The sequence below is a fragment of the Odocoileus virginianus genome, unplaced genomic scaffold, assembly GCF_023699985.2.
Source record: "Odocoileus virginianus isolate 20LAN1187 ecotype Illinois unplaced genomic scaffold, Ovbor_1.2 Unplaced_Contig_2, whole genome shotgun sequence".
Taxonomy (NCBI): Eukaryota; Metazoa; Chordata; class Mammalia; order Artiodactyla; family Cervidae; genus Odocoileus; species Odocoileus virginianus.
The window spans coordinates 1,900,828-1,920,475 of NW_027224319.1; the positions used below are offsets into that span (position 1 = coordinate 1,900,828).

Genomic DNA, 19,648 nt, shown 5'->3' on the forward strand with positions numbered 1-19,648 from the left:
TTGCTGACCTTGAGGATGAAGGAAGAATGCCTTCTTCCTCCGGGAAGGAGGCACGTGGGGAGCTTCTAGAGAGGGGAAAGGGGAAAGGTAAGGAGATGAATGTGGGGAAGGTAAGGGGATGAATTCCCCTGTATCATCCGGGAAGAAGCGCAGCTCTGCCAACACACCCATATCAGTCTAGGGAGACTGGCATTGGAATCCTAACCTCCAGAACAGTCAGATAATCAACTGGTATTGATTTTAGCCACTGAGTTTAAGATAATTTGTGTTTAAAAAAGAGACAACAGGACCCAAGTGGAGTCACTTATATGACACTCCATGTCACCAAACTGAGACTTAATATATACCAATTACAGTCTCGGTCACATCCAGGAATAGAATCTTAACCCAGTCAGGAATGATCTAGTTAGCACGGGCGAACCTGCCTGACAGAAGCCTTCTCTACTCCCCAGGGGGCTCAGAAAGCAAAGAGTCTGCCTGTGACGCAGGAGATTCAGGTTCGATCCCTGGGTTGGGAAGATTCCTTGGAAGAGGGGATGGCTGCCCACTCCAATATTCTTGCCTGGAGGATTCTATGGACAGAGGATCCTAGCAGGCTACACAGTCCATGGGGTCGTAGACTCTAACACTGTCACACTTTCACTAGTTCCCATGGACTATAAACCAGGAGAGATTGGGGCATAAGTGAAGAGAAAGTCGCTCAGTCGTGTCTGACTCTCTGTGACCCCATGGACTATACAGTCCATGGAATTCTCCAGGCCAGAATGCTGGAGTGGGTAGCCTTTCCCTTCTCCAGGGGATCTTCCCAACCCAGGGATCAAATCCAAGTCTCCTGCATTGCAGGAGGACTCTCTACCAGCTGAGCCGCCAGGGAAGCCTGAGACACTGGGACATAAAACAAGGTGCAAACATCTCACAGTCTAAAGATACAGAAATCATACAGCCTCTGTTCTCTTTTCACTGTGGATTTATATTAGAAATCAATGAAATAGAATTTGTATCCTGCTGTTGTGTGAAAATTGTATAAATCTTAATTATGTTGAATTGGTTCATAGTGCTTTTCAGGTCTACTATATCCTTCTACTTTTCTGTCTATTCATTCTGTTAATTTTTGAGAGTTTGATAATGAAACTCCAACTGGAAATCTTAATCTATCTGCTTCAAAAACAACTGGATAGACTTCCCTGGTGGTCCAATGGCTAAGAATCTGCCTTGCAATGCAGGGGACTCAGGTTCCATCCCTGGTCAGGGAACTAAGATCCCACATGCTGTGGAGCAACTAAGCCCACGTACCACCGCAATTACTGATCCCACACACCCAAACTACTGAGCCACACACAACTACTGAGACCACACACCACAACTACTGTGACCACACACCACAACTACTGAGATCACACACAACTACTGAGACCACACATCACAACTACTGAGATCACACATCACAACTACTGAGTCCACACATCACAACTACTGAGACCATACATCACAACTACTGAGATCACACATCACAACTACTGAGACCACACACCACAACTACTGAGACCACACATCACAACTACTGAGACCACACACCACAACTACTGAGACCACACATCACAACTACTGAGACCACACATCACAACTACTGAGATCACACATCACAACTACTGAGACCACACACCACAACTACTGAGATCACACATCACAACTACTGAGACCACACACCACAACTACTGAGACCACACATCACAACTGAGACCACACACCACAACTACTGAGACCACACACACAACTAGAGACTCCTTGTGACACAACTAATAAGTAATAAAGAACTAATAATCCTGATGCAGCCAAATAAATAAATATCATAAAAATATTTACAACATATAGTGGAACCATACGTAACTGAGTAACTGTGTTCTGTATTTTCCACGATGTGTTATCATACTTTTATTGACTTAATTAGCACTATGAAATCTAATTAAGCTTTTGAGTTTTTTTTTTTCAATTGCACTTTTTATTGCTGTTATAAACCTCTGCCTCTACGTTGGCCTTTTGCAGTTCTGTGGAATTTTCCTTTTTTTTTCCCTACTTTTTCTCTTTTTTTAATTTAAATTTTTAAATTTTTAAAATCTATTATTATTTTTCTACATTTATTCCTTTGTTTGCTCTTCCTACTGTTATTTCTCCCTTGCAGTTAATCTTTGACCTGTATGTCTTCTTTATTTGCCTCTGTTTAACTTTGCATTTCTATTCTTCCTTTCCTTTCTTTTTCTCACCATGTTTGTTAGCTTTGTTTCATGGCTTTATTCCCCAGTTGGCACCTTACTTTAGTTTTGTTTTCTAGTTTGTGCTTTAGTTTTTGTTCTTAACTGGTAGATATCATTTTTGGTTTCCTTTGTTCCTGGGTCAATCTATTGTACTTTATTTTTGTTGGATTGTTTTGATTTTGCTTATGGGTGTATATGTATATGTGTATATTCCATTATTTTAATTATTATTTGCCTAATTTTGTCACTGCCATTTGTCTGGTGTTCACCTTTGGTTTCTCGTTTCTGGGTATTTGTATTAATAACATTTAATGTCATAATAAACCATCTGTGAAATCTCTGTTATTGGCCCAAGATTAAGCCCTGAGCCTTCGGGTTGGGAGCGCTGACTCCAAGACTCTAGACTACCAAAGAACTCCTAACCCTAGGGAGTATCAAACAGAGAGACACTCACAAAGGCAACCACTTCTATACAAGTCCCAGCATCACCTGACTACCAGTAGCATCCTGTGCAGGACGCCTCATCCAAATAAAAAACAAGAAAAAGTACAAACCCCATCATCAGCAGACAAGATGACCACCTCACTCAGGCCTGCCCATCAGAGGAAAAAAACAAAACTCAGCACAAATCTCACCCTACACGAAGCTTACACAAACCACTGGACCAACCTTAGGAGGGCAGAAGCCAAAAGGAAGAAAGAATTCAACCTTGAAGCCTGGGAAAAGGCAAGACCTCAAACACAATAAGTTAAAAAAAAAAATGAAAAGGTAGAGAAATACTGTACAAATGAAGGAACAAAGTAGAAACACACAAGTCCAAAGACATTTTAAAAAATTAAAAAAAAAAAAAGACACCTACGTCCCCCCGAAGGAAGGTGACCTTGCATACACAACTGTTCCACGCTGGTATAACTTCCCTGTCCTGCCCCCTCCCTCCTATAAAAACCTTTTAGTTTGCATAGCAACTCAGAGTCCCTTTCCATCTGCTGGATAGGATGTTGTTTGATTCATGAATCTCTGAATAAACTTATAAGATCTTTAAAGCTTACTCAAGCAAATTTAGTTTTTTAACAGATTTTGTGGTAGCAATGGGATCTGGAGGAAACCTCTGACAACTTTGGGGACAAGAAACACAGGAGTTGGTAGGCACAAACCGCGTTAGTTCTCTGCCTTTCTTGCCATTTCCAAGGGCCGGGGGTAAGTTCTCCTCAGTTCAGAGCTCTGTTCGCTTTGCACGGAGCCGCTGATGTACCTGACTTTCCAGCCCAGGGCGGGTCAGCTTGAGTCAGCAGACAGTCCCGATTCTGAGCTCTTGGCTCAGTCCCTGGATTCCATCTTGGGTTGGTAGTTCAGCCCACAGTGGCCCATTTGACCGGAATCCCAGTCCACAGTCCTCATTCTTTGGGGATGTGCTGGTTCAGTCTTTTCACCAGTCCCCAGGTCCATACCGGAATGGCTAGTGGTGCACGCAAGGCCTCCTCTGGGCCAGTCCGCAGTAACAACTCTGGTTATTGCTGGGGTGTTAACAATAACAGGAAAGAAAGGCTATTTCTGGTGGGAATTTCAGAAGCCAAAAAGCTGCAACACTGGTGGGGATGGACCGAGCACTTCAAAGCTGTTAGGGCACTCACCACCTAGCTCCAAGACTCTTGTGTTGGAACACGTTGATCACAGAATGGGTTAGATTGACACTAGGTCACGCATCAGCCTAAAGAAAACTTCTGTGTAATGAGGTACACTGTAAAACCACACAAAATTCTCAACCCAGTGGCACATGCCTCCTAAGTATAATATTAACATATTAACTTGGCTCCAAGAGACCCAAGGCTTTGCTGAAGAAATGGGATCCTGAGGTCCCCACGAACTGAGCACACTTTCAGCATACTTGCTTGTTTACGTCTAAGAGCTGTGGTCCCAGGCTAAGATGACCTAGAAGTATAATGGCTATTAAGAGGAATGGTTTAAGACAAGGTCACTTAAGAAATGCACTTGAAAGCAAGGGCTCTCCAATCAAACAAACAATAGGTTTCCTGATTTAGTTGTCATGCAGAAGCCTCCAAAGGGCTTCAAAACTCCAAAATAGCTTCATTAAGAGTCATTGACAAAGGCTAATGAAAAATTAAAAGGTATAAGGTGCACATAAAATAAAAGACCGTGAGCGTGACGTAACTCATACCAGTCTCCTCCATTGTCACTGAGCACCACCAGGACCAGTGGGCCAGAAGTGGTCGACCCTGCCCTCTCCTCAACCTCCTGTCTTGCTTGCTGATTGCGACCCTGCCTGGGGCTGGAACAACCTGGACAGAATACCACTGTGGGATGTAAAAGCTCTTACCATCCACTAGGATGGTTCTACCACTTCCTGTGGGTTGGCTCCAGTCCCACAGGGAGACGTGTTGGAGGCATGGCTGGACGTGATGCTTATGCCCCCAAATTCATACAGTGTCAGAACAGAGGGTGGGTTGGTTACAGTGCACAGGAGAATGTAAGACCGGTTCAGATATCGAGTGCAAATTGGAAAAAACTACGCCGAGCCGGAAAAACTATGAATCCTCTGAAGCCTGTTCCCAAGAGGAACTAAGAGGTTCCTGTATCTTGGGGTATAACTTAGATTGCATGCAACTTGGCCGGAAGAAGGTGAGACAGCCTGGAGGAAATCACAGCTTTAACTGTTTCTCTGATTATTATGAGTCCTACCGTCCAGATTCCTGTGGCATCAATGAGGTGATTGTTATCCTGGAAGCTACCTGCTCTTGCCTGAGCAGTTTACAAATTGTTCCTTTGTGACTGTCAAGATTCTCCTCCCCCATATCCCAAGTATCCTCCATATTCCCATCGTTATTAGAGGTTCACCAAATCAGCGGGACCGTGTCCCCAACGCGTGAAGTCTGAGTTTACAGGTCCACATGGTGCAACCTCGGGTTTTGGCAGCGCTTGAGCAGGACAGCGGGGAAATGAGCATTTAGGACCAAGGTTCCGCACTGGCTTGGGAACTGGAGGAATATTGGAGTATTTGGCAGCCACAGAGCAGTGACGCCCATTCTCAGATGCATTGTAGCACCTATCTCACCCTCTCTCGTCCTCCAGCCTGGGCAAGGGCCCTGCTTACCACTTCTCGGGGGAACGGGTTGCTCCTCAGCATATTCAAGCTCAGAGACAAGATTCAGGACAGTGCCAGGACAGGGTGGTACTAGAAGATGATAAGAAAGAAAAGAGTTGAAGTCAAACACTGGTTGCACAATTTCTGGTTTTTCATCGCTTTCTCTTTTTTAAAAAGTGCTACCTGCTAACAAGTGGGGAAAAGGAATATGCACCAGTTTTGTGGTGTTTCATTTTTTTAAATTTTGTACTATTTCAGGATGGTGATATGTGACAAAATGCTTATCTAGAGAAATGCATGTTTGTGTAGCATGTAGATGTATAACTTTTGAAAGTGATGATTACTGTGGGATGCTAAAAGTGTATTGTTTAATTTATAAAAGAGTTAAGAATGGGATGGCATAAGAAGAGTTAAGAATGAAGGCTTTATACCAACAGACAATAAATACAGGAAATTTCAGACTTAGGTGGTTTTAGTTGATGAGTCATTACCTCGTAAAAGCAATGATAATCTAGTTGGTATTTTTTAGTGGGTGTTTGTGCTGTGCTTACTCATTCAGTCAGGTTCGACTCTTTGCGACCCCGTGGACTATATGTAGCCCACCAGACTTCTCTGTCCATGGGGAGTTCTCTAGGCAAGAACACTGGAGTGGGTTGCCATGCCCTCCTCCCAGTGGGTGTTTACTGTTCTTCAAACATTTAAACCAAGCCTTTGACTACTAATTATACTTATCTGTGTGTTTTGATCACTTCTGAGCTTAGGAGCTTTGAATTCTTCACTGGTGTCTGGGGTTCTGGTAAATGAGAATTATCTTTTCTTAGGAAAAGGTAGAAAATAAGTATCTAGAAGGTTGTTGTGAAGGATTGTGTGCTGGAAAAAAACCTTGAAACCTCCATTTCGTTTTAAGAATGGAAATATAACTGATTTAAATATGGTGTTCATTTCAGGCACATAACATAGCGATTCAATATTTTTATATATTATACTATATTTCAAGTTATTATAATTATTGGCTATATTTCCTGTGCTGTACAATATATCCTTTGAGCTTATTTAATTATATTTATTTACTTTTGGGTGTGCTGCTTGGTTTGTGGGATCTTAATTCCCCAACCCAGGCCCTGGGCAGTGAGGGTGCAGAGTCCTAGCCACTGGACCACTAGGGAATTCCCTAGCTTATTTATTTTACACATAGGATTTTATGCCTGTTAATCTCCTACCCCTATTTTCTCCTTCCCCACTACCTGCTCCCCACTGGTAGCCACTAGCTTATTCTCTATGTCTGTGAATTTGTTGTGTTATATTCATTCATTTTATCTTTTAGATTCTACATAAATGTGGTAGCAGACAATATTTGTCTTTCTCTGTCTGACTTATTTCATTAAGCACAATACTGTCTAGGTCTATCCATGTTGTTTCAAATGGCAGAATTTCATTGATTTTAATGGCTGAGTAGAAGTATTATTATATGTATATGTGTGTGTATGTGTATATATACACATATTTTCCAGGTGGTGCAATGGTAAAGAATCCACCTGCCAATGCAGAAGACACAAGAGACACGGGTTCGATCCCTAGGTTGGGAAGATCCTCTGGAGTAGGAAATGGCAACCCACTCCAGTATTCTTGCCTGGAAAATTTCATGGACGGAGAAGCCTGGCAGGCTACAGTCCATGAGTTTGCAAAGAGTCGGATGTGACTGAGCACAGACACACACACATTAATATATATGTATGCAGACCCTGATGCTGGGAAAGATTGAAGGCAGGAGGAGAAGGGGACGACAGAGGATGAGATGGTTGGATGGCATCACCAACTCGATGGACGTGAGTTTGAGCAAGCTCCAGGAGTTGGTGATGGACAGGGAGGCCTGGTGTGCTGCAGTCCGTGGGGTCACAAAGAGTTGGACACAACTGAGGGACTGAACTGAATACAGACACACATTCATCTGTTGTTGATGGACCACATGTATTTTTTAAAGAGGTAAAGTTCAAATGCTTCAACAAATGTCTTCTAACAGCAAAATCATGCAATTCTCTGTGTAAACTGCAGTGTCGCTGTAGCAGTCTATTTCAGTCTTATATTAAAGTGATAGAAAAATAAAATAAGACCCCCTGAGGCTGCAGGTGATCCTCTCCAGGGAACTTTCACCCCTTGGTCAAGGACCAAATGAAGGAGTAAAGAATTTTCTAAACCCAGGGAAGATCCCCAAAACTTTTCTGAAAAATTTAGCGTTCTTAATGAGGCCCGTGACCCCAGGTTGCCAGGTCTTTAGCATCTTGTGCGCATGCTGGTAAAGACCTGTTGCTGCTGCTGCTAAGTTGCTTCAGTTGTGTCCGACTCTGTGCGACCCCGTGGACTGCAGCCTGCCAGGCTCCTCTGTCCATGGGATTCTCCAGGCAAGAATACTGGAGTGGATTGCCATGCCCTCCTCCAGGGAATCTTCCTGACCCAGGGATCGAACCCACGTCTCTTATATCTCCTGCATTGGCAGGTGTGTTCTTTACCACTAGTGCCACCTGGGAAGCTCAAAAATGGATTCAGGAAGCAGAAGGTCAGAACCCCAAGGATGATATGTGAGATCCTCAGTTTTCAACATGGTCTCCTTATGGACCAGAAAAAGCTTGCAAAATAGAAACTGATCTTTTAGAAGCTCTTTCTAGTCTTTGTGCCTGCACTGATGGGTCTGTTATTCAAACATGCAAACAAAACAGAGATGAATCTGTACCAGCCTTTAAAGCCCATTTGGAACCTCTCTTCCTTCGGTGTTCGGGTTCCACACAATAAACGATGCCACCCAACCCGCTCTGGCTGCCCTGCTTGTAAATGGATTATCTCTTGAGATTAGCGGTTCAATAAAAAGCAGAAAATAGAATGGGAGGCCACTGACCTGACTGGACTTATGACTAGAGCTGAGCACTCTGAAAGGATTGTAAACAAAGGTCCATCAAGCTGCAAATGCTCCAAGGCCAGAAACCTAAAATAACACCTGGGCCTCATCCGCTGCAATGTGTGTGCTAGGGCTCCATCATGAAAATACTGTCCCCAGTGGGACAGCGTCTCATTGGTAGTCAACTGGGACACTGGAAAGAAAAGCTCTTCCTCAAAGGTTTTATGCAAATCCTCCCACATCAACTTGAATGTCTTCATATCTACCCTTGAAGGTGGTGGTGGTGGTTTAGTCACTAAGTCATGTCCAACTCATTGCAACGCCCACCAGGCAACTCTGTCCATGAGATTTCCCAGGCAAGAATATCGCAGTGGGCTGCCACTTCCTTCTCCAGGGGATCTTCCTGACCCACAGACTGAACTCACATCTTCTCGTTGCAGGAGGGTTCTTCACCGACCTAGCCACCAGGGAAGCCCATTGAAGCAGAACTCCCGAACGGGCCCCTCCGAGGGTTAATGGATCCCTAAAGGATCTTCTGGTGAACTGCTCTGCTAGTCCCTTAAACAGCCAAGGGAAACCAGCATTAAAATTAACGGAAGGCTATGCTAAATTCTGGTAGATACTAGAGCCTGCTAACGCAATCCATGGAGAACTGGGAGAAGCCAGCGAAGGGTGAGAATTCTTCCCAACATCAGCTTCCCCGAATCTCTGCCTCTAGTGCTTGGTGGAGAGAAGAAAATATCATTTCATATTGTCCCTTTCCAAGTTTAGACCCAATGGTTATTGACCTTTCTCTCCCAGGGACAGCTGTCACCTTCCTTCCTGTCAGGGTCCTGACAGCTTGACTTGGTAACTGCCAGGCTGGGAGGCCAAAATATGGCCGGAAAGAAATGTGGGTTGAACTCCATTTGTGGCTAGGGTCCACAGCCAGCTCTCACGGGAACAGTCTAAGTCCTTCTTTCCTTTGGCTCTCTTCAGGAGTGGCCCTAGATCACGGACGGATGCTATCTTTTGTGCCTTTCTTTGGGGATGGCTCCTGTGTCCAGGGGCTGGTTCAGTACCATCAGAAATACTTCTTGCTTGTCTCAGCTGAAACCTAACAAGATATTTGAAAGGATTTCTTTTTGAAAGGGTTTTTAATGTGGCTTAGTTGTCAAATGTTGGCCAAATTGGAAGCAAGTATTCAGAGCCTGATAGGAATATTTTTAAAAGCCTTTCCCCTTAAGCTAAGTGTATCTAGAGGAAAAGTAAAATCTTCTGAAACTCTTGAGGAAAGATTTACTAAAACATTCTAAAGACAGTCCTACATCCAGACCACAGAACTCATTCAATTTCCATCTTAGTTGGAAATCTTCTCCCTCATATAAAGAAGCAAATTGAAGATAATGTATTAAGTATCTGGAAGGCCAGATCAGCCCCTAGGTATCATTTAGGCTACAACTCATTCTTTGAGGAATTAAAAACAATTGTCCTTGGCTTTCAGATTTCTGCAAAATTTGAAGTGCTGCTCTAGAAACAATTCAAAGTCCACTTATCTTTACCATCTCCAATTCCTAAGACTGAAAACAAGGGAGCAGAAAGCTTTTTAAAAATACAGACTGCCATAGAAGATCCTTCCCTAAAAATCTAGCCCACAACTTTCATAAAGATTACTTGCCAAGGATGAATACAAATATTGTGTCTTCTTCAAAAATATTAATAGGAAAAATTTTAACCATCCCAGCAGGTACACTTATTTCAATTGCCAAAAAAAAGTTTGAATTCAACTATTCTTTTATAAGCTAATGGATTTTACATTATCATGTCCATTTCATGGCTAAATATGTTAAAGCTAGAAGATCTCTGTTTGCATTTATCTAAATATTGATTTACATCTACGAATGTATGTTGTAGGTGTGTGATATTTTTCTACCTTTGAGTGGTATTGCTAAGATTAACTTTTAAAAGAGTTTTATTTAATTGACTTGAAGGAAAATAAATGCTTCTAGACTCTCAAAAGTATAGAAATTAATCCAAATATTTTCCAACTTACCATTGAAATATTTAGTAAATAAAACATTTAGGCTAAATTTTAGTAAATAAAAACTAGTTTAAATTTTTTTATTTGATTAAAACAGGTCTGTCTTTAGAATTATCAGTATTAAATGTAAAACTTTTACTCAGGCTTACTAAAGTCAAATAAGCTCATGTTATTTCTATTAAAGAATCTGTTGGCAAGAAAAATAGCTTGGGATGATGGCTGACTTTGTTCAACATCTTAAGAAGCTTTCACAGATAGTCAAAATATAATTGTTAAGAACAAGAGATGTAGACAGTTGTAAATGAAATAAGAGTTTGTAGGCGAACTTTCAGAAATAACTACGTGTAAAAGCATATCTAGTAGTTTGCCAAATATTTTTTGTAATTTGAAACTTTTAGGTTTTAATGATTTAAATGATGGAAACTCATTGAATATCTAGATCATCTCCAAACACTTAATTACTGAATACAGTTTTACCCACTTTTAACATCTTCTCAGAGAAACTAAAGCTATTTGAGTCTACCAGTAAACATGTCTTCTTCCTCATTTAAAAAATTGTACTGTGAGGAAGCATATGCTTCTAGAGTTTATTCATGCATTATTCATAAATTTGCCAATTTAAAGACACTAGTGAAAGAGACAGTCTATACTTGCTTATTTCTTAGTCTTCACTAGAAATTGAAGGTTCTAAGAGCTAAGAATTCTGATCAATACATGTAACTAAAACTACTTAGAAATAATAAGGGCAAAAGAAAACAAATGTTTATGAAAATTAGGTAAAAAAGCAAAATGATTGATCCAGGGTGAGAAACAGAAAAAATACATAGGACAAAATCTGAAAGGATGTGAAAAAATAACTTGCGGGAGTTTTGTGCAAAAGGATTCTTAGGAAAGGAATTTTATGCATGGTCAAGCTCAGACTAGAATGAATTAAAGTTAAAAAGGGAGTTTTTTATATTAAAAGTGTACTGGTACAAAATCAGAATTCAGCTTTCTCAAAGTTCTTTTTCTTTTTTTAGACTATTGGTCTGCTCTTGATAAGAAAGATATTGTGAAAGGTTTTTCTTCACCTTTTGAGTAATCTGCCTAGAATGCAAAGATTTTATGTCTTACAGAACAGTTTCCTATTCTTTGTGCCATCTTTGAGTATTTAAGAAAACTGAGTTTTCTCAATAATAAAAGAGCTAAGTTTTGCTTAGGACTGTGTAATCTTTTCTTTTGCCTTTGAAATATTTTATTGTCACTTTGGTTAAACAGATATGTAAGTGTTGCTTCATTATATAACTGTGGTCTTTATTTAGTCAAGTATCGAAGACTTCTCTTTTTTTTTTTTAAACAAACTCCACCAAATCAAATTCTAAATGAAGTCTTTTTGACTTAGAAGTAACTTTGAAAGGATCCCTGGAACATCTCAGAAGACATGTTCTCTCTCCTTAGAAAAAGGGGGATGTTAAACTAATTATTTTCTTGGGCTCCAAAATCACTGCAGATGGTGGCTGCAGCCATGAAATTAAAAGATGCATGCTTCTTGGAAGAAAAGCTATGACAAACCTAGACAGTATATTAAAGAGCAGAGACATTACTTTGCCAACAAATGTGCATATAGTCAAAGCTGGTTTTTCCAGTAGTCATGTATGGATGTGAGAGCTGGACCATAAAGAAGGTTGAGCACTGAAGAACTGATGCTTTTGAACTGTGGTGCTGGAGAAGACTCTTAGAGAGTCCCTTAGACTGCAAGGAGATCAAACCAGTCAATCCTAAAGGAAATCAACCCTGAATATTCATTGGAAGGACTGATGCTGAAGCTCCAATACTTTGGCCACCTGATGCAAAGAACTGACTCATTGGAAAAGACCCTGATGCTGGGAAAGATTGAAGGCAGGAGAAGAGGATGACAGAGGATGAGATGGTTGGATGGCATCACTGACTCAATGGACATGAGTTTGAGTAAGCTCTGGGAGTTGGTGATGGACAGGGAAGCCTGGCATGCTGTAGTCCATGGGGTTGCAAAGAGTCGGACACAACTGAGCGACTGAACAACAACAAAAACAACAAGCTAATCCAGCTTATTTGACATATTAAATTACAGGGGAAGGACTGTCACATAAGAACTAATATAAAAAAAAAAACCTAATGTCAAGCCTTCTTTATGTTGTACTCACAAAGATATAGGGCTTCCCAGGTGGCTCAGTGGTAAAGAATCTGCCTGCCAATGCAGGAGACATGAGTTCAATCCCTGGTCAGGAAGATCCCCTGGAGAAGGGAATGGCTACCCACTCCAGTATTCTTGCCTGGGAAATCCATGGACAGAGGAGTCTGGAAGGCTACTGTCTATGGAGTCACAAAAGAGTTGGACGTGACTTGGCGATTAAGCGATAACAACATAAAGGTACAAGTTATAAGTATTTCAGAAATTATACAGAATTCCTAAAATTCTGATGTGTCCTGGGTATATTGTTATCAGTCATAATTCTATCTATTATCTTAAAACAATTTCTTTGTCATTTGCATTATAATGAACCCTAATTAGATCTGTAAGTATGGCCAAGCAAGGACTTCCAAAAAAAACTACTTCTGATTCGTTGACTATGCTAAAGACTTTGTCTGTGTGGATCAGAACAAACTGTGGAAAATTCTTAAAGAGATGGGAATAGCAGACCACCTTACCTCCTGAGAAGCCTGTATGCAAGTCAAGAAGCAACAGTTAGAGTCAGACGTGGAACAATGGATTGGTTCAAAATTGGGAAAGGAGTACGTCAAGGCTGTATATTGTCAACCTGCTTATTTAACTTATATTCAGAGTATATCATGGGGAATATTGGGCTGGATGAATTTCAAGCTGGAATCAAGATTGCTGGGAGAAATATCAACAACTTCAGATATGCAGATGATACCACTTTAATGGCAGAAAACAAAGAGGAACTAAAGAGCCTCTTGATGAAGGTAAAAGAGGAGAGTGAAAAAGCTGGCTTAAAACTCAACATTCAGAAAACGAAGATCATAGCATCCGGTCCCATCACTGCATAGCAAATAGACAGGAAAAAAGTGAAAATACTGACAGATTTTATTTTCTTGGGCTCCAAAAGCACTGTGGGTGGTGATTGCAGCCATGAAATGAAAAGATGCTTGCCCTTGGAAGGAAAGCTATGACAAACCTAGACAGTGTATTAAAAAGCAGAGACATCACTTTGCCGACAAAGGTCCATATAGTCAAAGCTGATGGTTTTTCCAGCAGTCATGTATGGATGTGAGAGCTGGACCATAAAGAAGGTTGAGTCAGACACGACTTAGCAACTGAACAACAACAATGACAAGGCCTTCTGTTGTTCACATGCACTTATTATTGTTCTACTCTGATGATGTTGGGAAAGTGAGATTCATGTGAAGGACCATAGCAAGTATCCCTGACCACTGACACCAGGGCCAAATGACAAGGTGTTGAAACTTTGGGACATATTTCACAATGAAGAAGACCCCATCTGACATCAGGTCATATGCAAATACCAGAGACTTCACAATCAAATGGACCTGGAAGTGGTCAACCTGGAGGCAGACTGCTTCCTCCCAAGGCATCAGATCAAGAGGATCAAGCATGTTTCTTTCCATTCCTCCTTCCCTTTCTGACCATTCTTTTCCTAATTCTTACACCAAGAAGCTCTTTATAATTCTTTCGCCCATTTTTCCCCTGCTCTGGCCTGGAAAGGTTACTGCTCACATAACTCAGGCCACTGCAAAGGAGAATACACAGACTATGGATTTGCTTTGATGCTGGTGATCCTGTTGTTCTTTCTGCTTGTCTCATAAACTTCTTCCTGATTTTGGACTCCTCAGTTTCTCAAAAAAACAATCAAATAAACAGGGACTTCCCTGATGGTCTAGGGACTAAGATGCCCCCCTCCCCCAATACAGGGATCTCGGGTTTGATTCCTGGTCAGGGAAGTAGATCCCACATGCTGTAACTAAAATTTCCACATGCCACAGTGAAGATCAAAGATCTGAAGTGCTGCAGATAAGACTCAGTGCAGACAAATAAAATAAATTAAAATAAATATTTAAAATTAAAATAATTAAAACAAAATATTTAAAATTAAAATAAAATATTTAAAACTAACAAACAATAAAACTCCTCAGCCCCCTCTCTATTGTGTCAGAGATACAATACCCCTCTCTCTGACCTTGCAAGTCCATTTCCTTACCTCTGATTGACAACTCCAAACCCAGATAGCCTTGCATCCAGGCTGTTTGTAAGGAAAGGAACCTAAGGCAAAGGTAAGCAGAAGAAAACCTCTTGTGTGTTCTACCAACTCTTAAATTTTACTGACCTCTATGGCTGTCACCTTCCTAGTCCTGAGCCACAGACTCAAATGGGAAAAGCAGAAACATCACTTTGTTGAAAAAGGTCCATATAGTCAAAGCTATGGTTTTCCCTATAGTCATGTATGGATGTGAGTTGGACCATAAAGAAGTCTGAGCACCAAAGAATTGATGCTTTTGAACTGTGGTGCTGGAGAAGACTCTTGAGAGTCCCTTGGACTGCAAGGAAATCAAACAGTCAATCCTAAAGGAAATCAATCCTGAATATTCACTGGAAGGGCTGATGAATCTGAAGCTCTAATACTTTGGCCACCTGATGCAAAGAGCCGACTCACTAGAAAAGACCCTGATGCTGGGAAAGATTGAGGGCAGGAGAAAACGAGGGCAACAAAAGAGGGAAAAGAGGATGAGATGGTTGGACGGCATCACCAACTCAATGGATGTGAGTCTGAAGCAAACTCTGGGAGATAGTGTAGGACAGGAAAGCTCGGCGTGCTACAGTTCATGGGGTTGCAAAGACTTAATGACTGAACAAGAATAGCAACAATTCATGATTCAAAATTATCTCCCTTTGGTAGATCACTCCTCACCTTGCTAAGAGTAAATGCAAAACTATGATCAGAAACTTCTCCTTAACTTTTGAAGATTTTGTAGAATCTGCTGCTAAAGCAATTGCTGCCCTACAAAAATTCTTAAATTCTCTGACCACAGTTTTTCCTGCTCATAGGCTATCCCCTTGATTATCTTCTGGCTGAGCGAGGAGCTGCTTGGGCAATGGCCAACACCACTTGCTGCAACTGGATTAATACTTCTGGAGAAACTGAAACTCAGCTACCTAAGGTCACTGAACTAGGCAGTTGGCTTAAGAAATTGACTACTTTCTTTGGCTCATTAGATTCTGATTGGTTTGGGTCTTGGGAACATAGCTCTTGAAGCACACTCCAGACACTGAGAAGTATCCTGCTGATAGTAATCGAAGTAGTTCCCCTGGTATACTGTATTCTCTCGAAAGCTTTCAGTTCATGTTGGCAACTGCTGATCACCAAGCAGATGATCTCTTGAAGACTAGAATGTCAGAAAAGGAACGAAGAGAATGGTCAGCTTAAAATAAGCAAACCTGAAGTTGTGACCTGTGAATATCACAGAGATTCAGTAAAGATGTCATGACTTGTAAATACCACATGGAGGGTCAGTAAAAACTGTAAGAACTCCAGAGAGGTAGCTGGAAGTAGGGCTGATGCCTTACATTTTGATCACATCTCTCAGTTAGACTAAGAGCTTGACCAAAAGTGGGCAATTATTAAAAACAAAAGTGAGAGAGACAACAGGCTCCAAATGGAGTCACTTATACTAAATACCAAGTAACCAAACTGAGACTTAATACCTAGCTTTATTACAGTTTCCCCTTTCCCAGGAATGGAAACTTAAACCAGTCCATCGGGAATTACCTGGTAAGCGCTAGTCAGGTCATCTGCATGACAAACCCCTGCCATCCTCTTTAGGAAGATGACCTCGCCAAAAGCAATCCACTTTTTGTGAGTACAGCTTCCTTGCCCCACCCTTTCTGCCTATAACATCCTTCATTTTGTATGGCATCGAGGAGAGCTCCTTTTTATTTGCTACATGGGATTCTGCCCAATTTATGAATACTGTTAAATAAAGCAAGTAACATCTTTAAATTTTACCCAGCTGATTTTTGCTTTGTAACACTTGTTACAGCAGGAACAGGAACTCATGTAAGCATTCACACATACTCATGTCATTCATTCTTTCATTCATTCATCATTTAGCAACTGTGAACCAGGCCTTGTGAGTAAAACACGGCTTTTGCTCATAATCTACTTGGGGACACAAATCATTAATACCCAGTTTGCAAATCTCTGTAATGGGAAAATTAACGCTCAGTTTGATGAGCAGTCAAGGAAGAGCCTACAGGTTTTTTGGGAACACAGAGGCAGCCCCTCACACAGCTTGGCAGTGGGGCAGGTGGTGGTCAGGGAAGGCTTCCTGTGGAAAATGCCATCTAAGCAGACACCTAAGAGGATGAGCAGAATTAACCAGAATATGAGCAGCGTGATGTGGGGCAAGCTAAAAAGTATACGGTGGTGCACATATGTATATAGAGAGGTTTATTTTAAGGAGTTGGCTCACAGAATTGTGCAGGTTTGATAATTTCAAAATCTGCAGTGTAGGCCTACAGGCTAGAGGCCCAGGGAAGAATTGAAGTTTGAGTCCAAGGACCATCTGCTAGCAGAATTCCTTCTTGCTTGGTGGAAGCCAGTCTTTATTTGAGCAAGGCCTTCAACTGATCGGATGAGGCCCACCCCCATTATGGAGGGCAATCTGCTTTACTCAAAATTCAATTTAAATGTTGATCTCATCCCCCTAAAAACACCTTGTTAGAAACATCAAGAATAATGGTCAACCAAATATCTGTGGTCCAGCCAAACTGACAGGTAGAACTGGCCATCACAGGCAGGCAGCAATTTGCTCCATAACGTGTGCTTTATCATGCTCAGTTGCTCAGTCAGGTCTGACTCTTGCAACCCCATAGACTGTAGCCCGCCAGGCTCCTCTGTCCATGGGACTTCCCAGGCTAGAATACTGCAGTGGTTTCCACTTCCTTCTCCAGGGCCCAGAACTTCTAGTGCAAGTTATCTGTTTACCTGTAATTCACATTTCACTGAGCATCTTGTATACTCTCTAGCAGTCCCACCCCTGAGAGGTAAAAGTGCAATCCTCAACCAGAAAGCAAAGGAGAAAATGCAGGAAGACAGCCGGGTCTGGCCCGTCTGGACCCAGTTCTGGAACCTGCCCAGAGGCTGTGAGCTGGGATCTCAGTGGCATTTCTCAGGCTAAAAAAGCTATTGGATCTGAAAGAGTCACTTTGATGTATTCTGGCTGAAGTGAGAAGGTTGGATTTAACTCGGGGCCCGTGTTAAATGGCACACAGTCTCATTTTAAAGTCAGCCTGTTCTGGAGACCAGGTCCCATACGGACACACACAAGGTCACATTAGCTTACTTGCCTCAATCATGTAAGGTTGCCCCTCTGGCCCCACTCACCAGGGTGGCAAGCACGTCCATCTCAGGCATGGTTTTATGGGCTACTCAGTTAGGGGCTCAAACAAGAATCAATGACGGGGGCTTTCTGTGACAGTGGGAAAACAGGGGTGGGATTTGTTCCCCAGCCTGCTGAGAGGCTACTGCCGTCATTTATCCTTCTGCTCCCCATGGCAGTCAATTGGCCTGCTTCTCTGTGCTCCAAAGACCACCCCCTGTTGATTCCAAAAGTTTCCCTCCCCACCATTTGTGGAAACCTGCCTGCCTCAAGTTCTCAGGGCTATTTCTCCAGCCTTCCCGGAGGCTGGAACCCTGGGACCCCAGAGATACTCCCTGTCTTCCTGCTTTGCAAAATCAACAGCCCTGAGAAACCCCCTTCCCTTCCAGCCCCTTCCTCCCCAGTCAATCACTGCCTCTGCCCCAGTCTCCCTCCACAGACAGCTCCCTCTCTATCTGAAGTCCTGTACAGGTGAGGTCCTTCCATAAGCCTAGAAAGTTCTGTTTGAGGCTCTGAAACACAAAAGCTCCTGGAGGTATCAAGATCAGCACCAGGAATTATAAAAAGGTCTAGAGGAGAGAGGAGGAGTAGATAAAACCTTATTTTTTTGAGTCATCTGCACACGTGCTGAGTCATGTCTGACTCTCTGCAACCCTGTGGACTATAGCCCTCCAGGCTCCTCTGTCCATGGGATTCTCCAGGCAAGAATACTGGAGTGAGTTGCCATGTCCTCCTCCAGGGGATCTTCCTGACCCAGGGACTGAACCCACATCTCTTACATCCCCTGCATTGGCAGGCAGGTTCTTTACCACTAGCGCCATCTGCAAGGGTGAGAATCAGAGATGAGTTCCTCAAGAAGCAACTTTTCCCCAGGCACATCAGACAAAGGGACCACTTGTGCAAAGGCCCTGGGGCAGGAATAGAGCAGGAAGGAGGCCGTGTTAGGAGCAGAGAGTGAGGGAGAATGGCGAGAGTTGAGGAGAGGCAGGAGGCAGGGCCAGACTGCAGTGGGGCCTTGAGTTGGGGTGAGAAATGTGAAATATATCCTGAGGATCAGCGGTGAGATAACATGGGCTACTTCTGAGTGGGGAGCCACATAATCGCACTTGTGCTTTAGAAAGCTCCCTTTGCAACTGGACAGGAAGTGTCCCTGATGGGTGTTATGGGCTGAGTAGTGTCCCCTCAAAACCCATATGCTGGGATTTCCCTGGCAGTCCAGTGGTTAAGGCTCCACGCTCCCAATGCAGGGGGCCTGGGTTCAATCCCTGGTCAGGGAACTGGATCCCACATTCCTACATGCAGCAACTAAGAGCTTCACGCCACCACTAAAGATCCTGCAGACCGCAACAGAGGGCTCACATAGAGCAACTAAGACAGTGCAGCCAAAAAAAACCACCTCCCAAACCCACACGCTGAAGTCCTAACCCCAGTAACTCAGAATGTTACTGTGTTTGGAGACAGGGCTTTTGAAGAGGTAATTCAGGGCTTCCTTGGTGGCTCTGTGGTAAAGAGTTCACCTGCCAATGCAGGAGACCCAGGTTCGATCCCTGGTCCCGGAAGATCCCACGTGCCACGTGGAGCAGCTAAGCCCGTGCTCCACAACCTGAGCCCACACACCCCAGAGCCCACGTTCCACAGCAAGAGAAGCCGCGGCAGTGAGGAGCCCGGGCCCCAGCAAGGAAGAGAAGCCCCCACTCACTAGAGAAAAAGCCTGTGTAGCAATGAAGACTCCGCACAAAGATAAATAAAAAGAGGTGATTCGATTAAAATAAGACGGGCCCTCATCTAATACTTCAAGTGTCCTAACAGGAAGAGGCAATCCGGATGGACACACAAACACACACGGAGGAGACAGTCACGTATAAGGAAGGAGAGAGGCCTCGGAAGAAACCACCCTGCCAGCACCTTGGCCTTGGACCTCTGAGATCACAGCAGAACTGAGATAACATTTACATTTCTGTCGACTAAGTGCTCTGGTCCATGGCCCTTTGTCACGGCAGCCAGAGCTGACT

At 42.8% G+C, this 19,648-nt stretch overlaps 1 pseudogene; it reads left to right on the top strand.

Annotated features, from left to right (window-relative positions):
- The first annotated feature begins 3,704 nt into the window (after positions 1-3,704).
- Positions 3,705-19,648, top strand: part of LOC110124132 (store-operated calcium entry-associated regulatory factor pseudogene) — a 35,360-nt pseudogene continuing 19,416 nt past the window's right edge.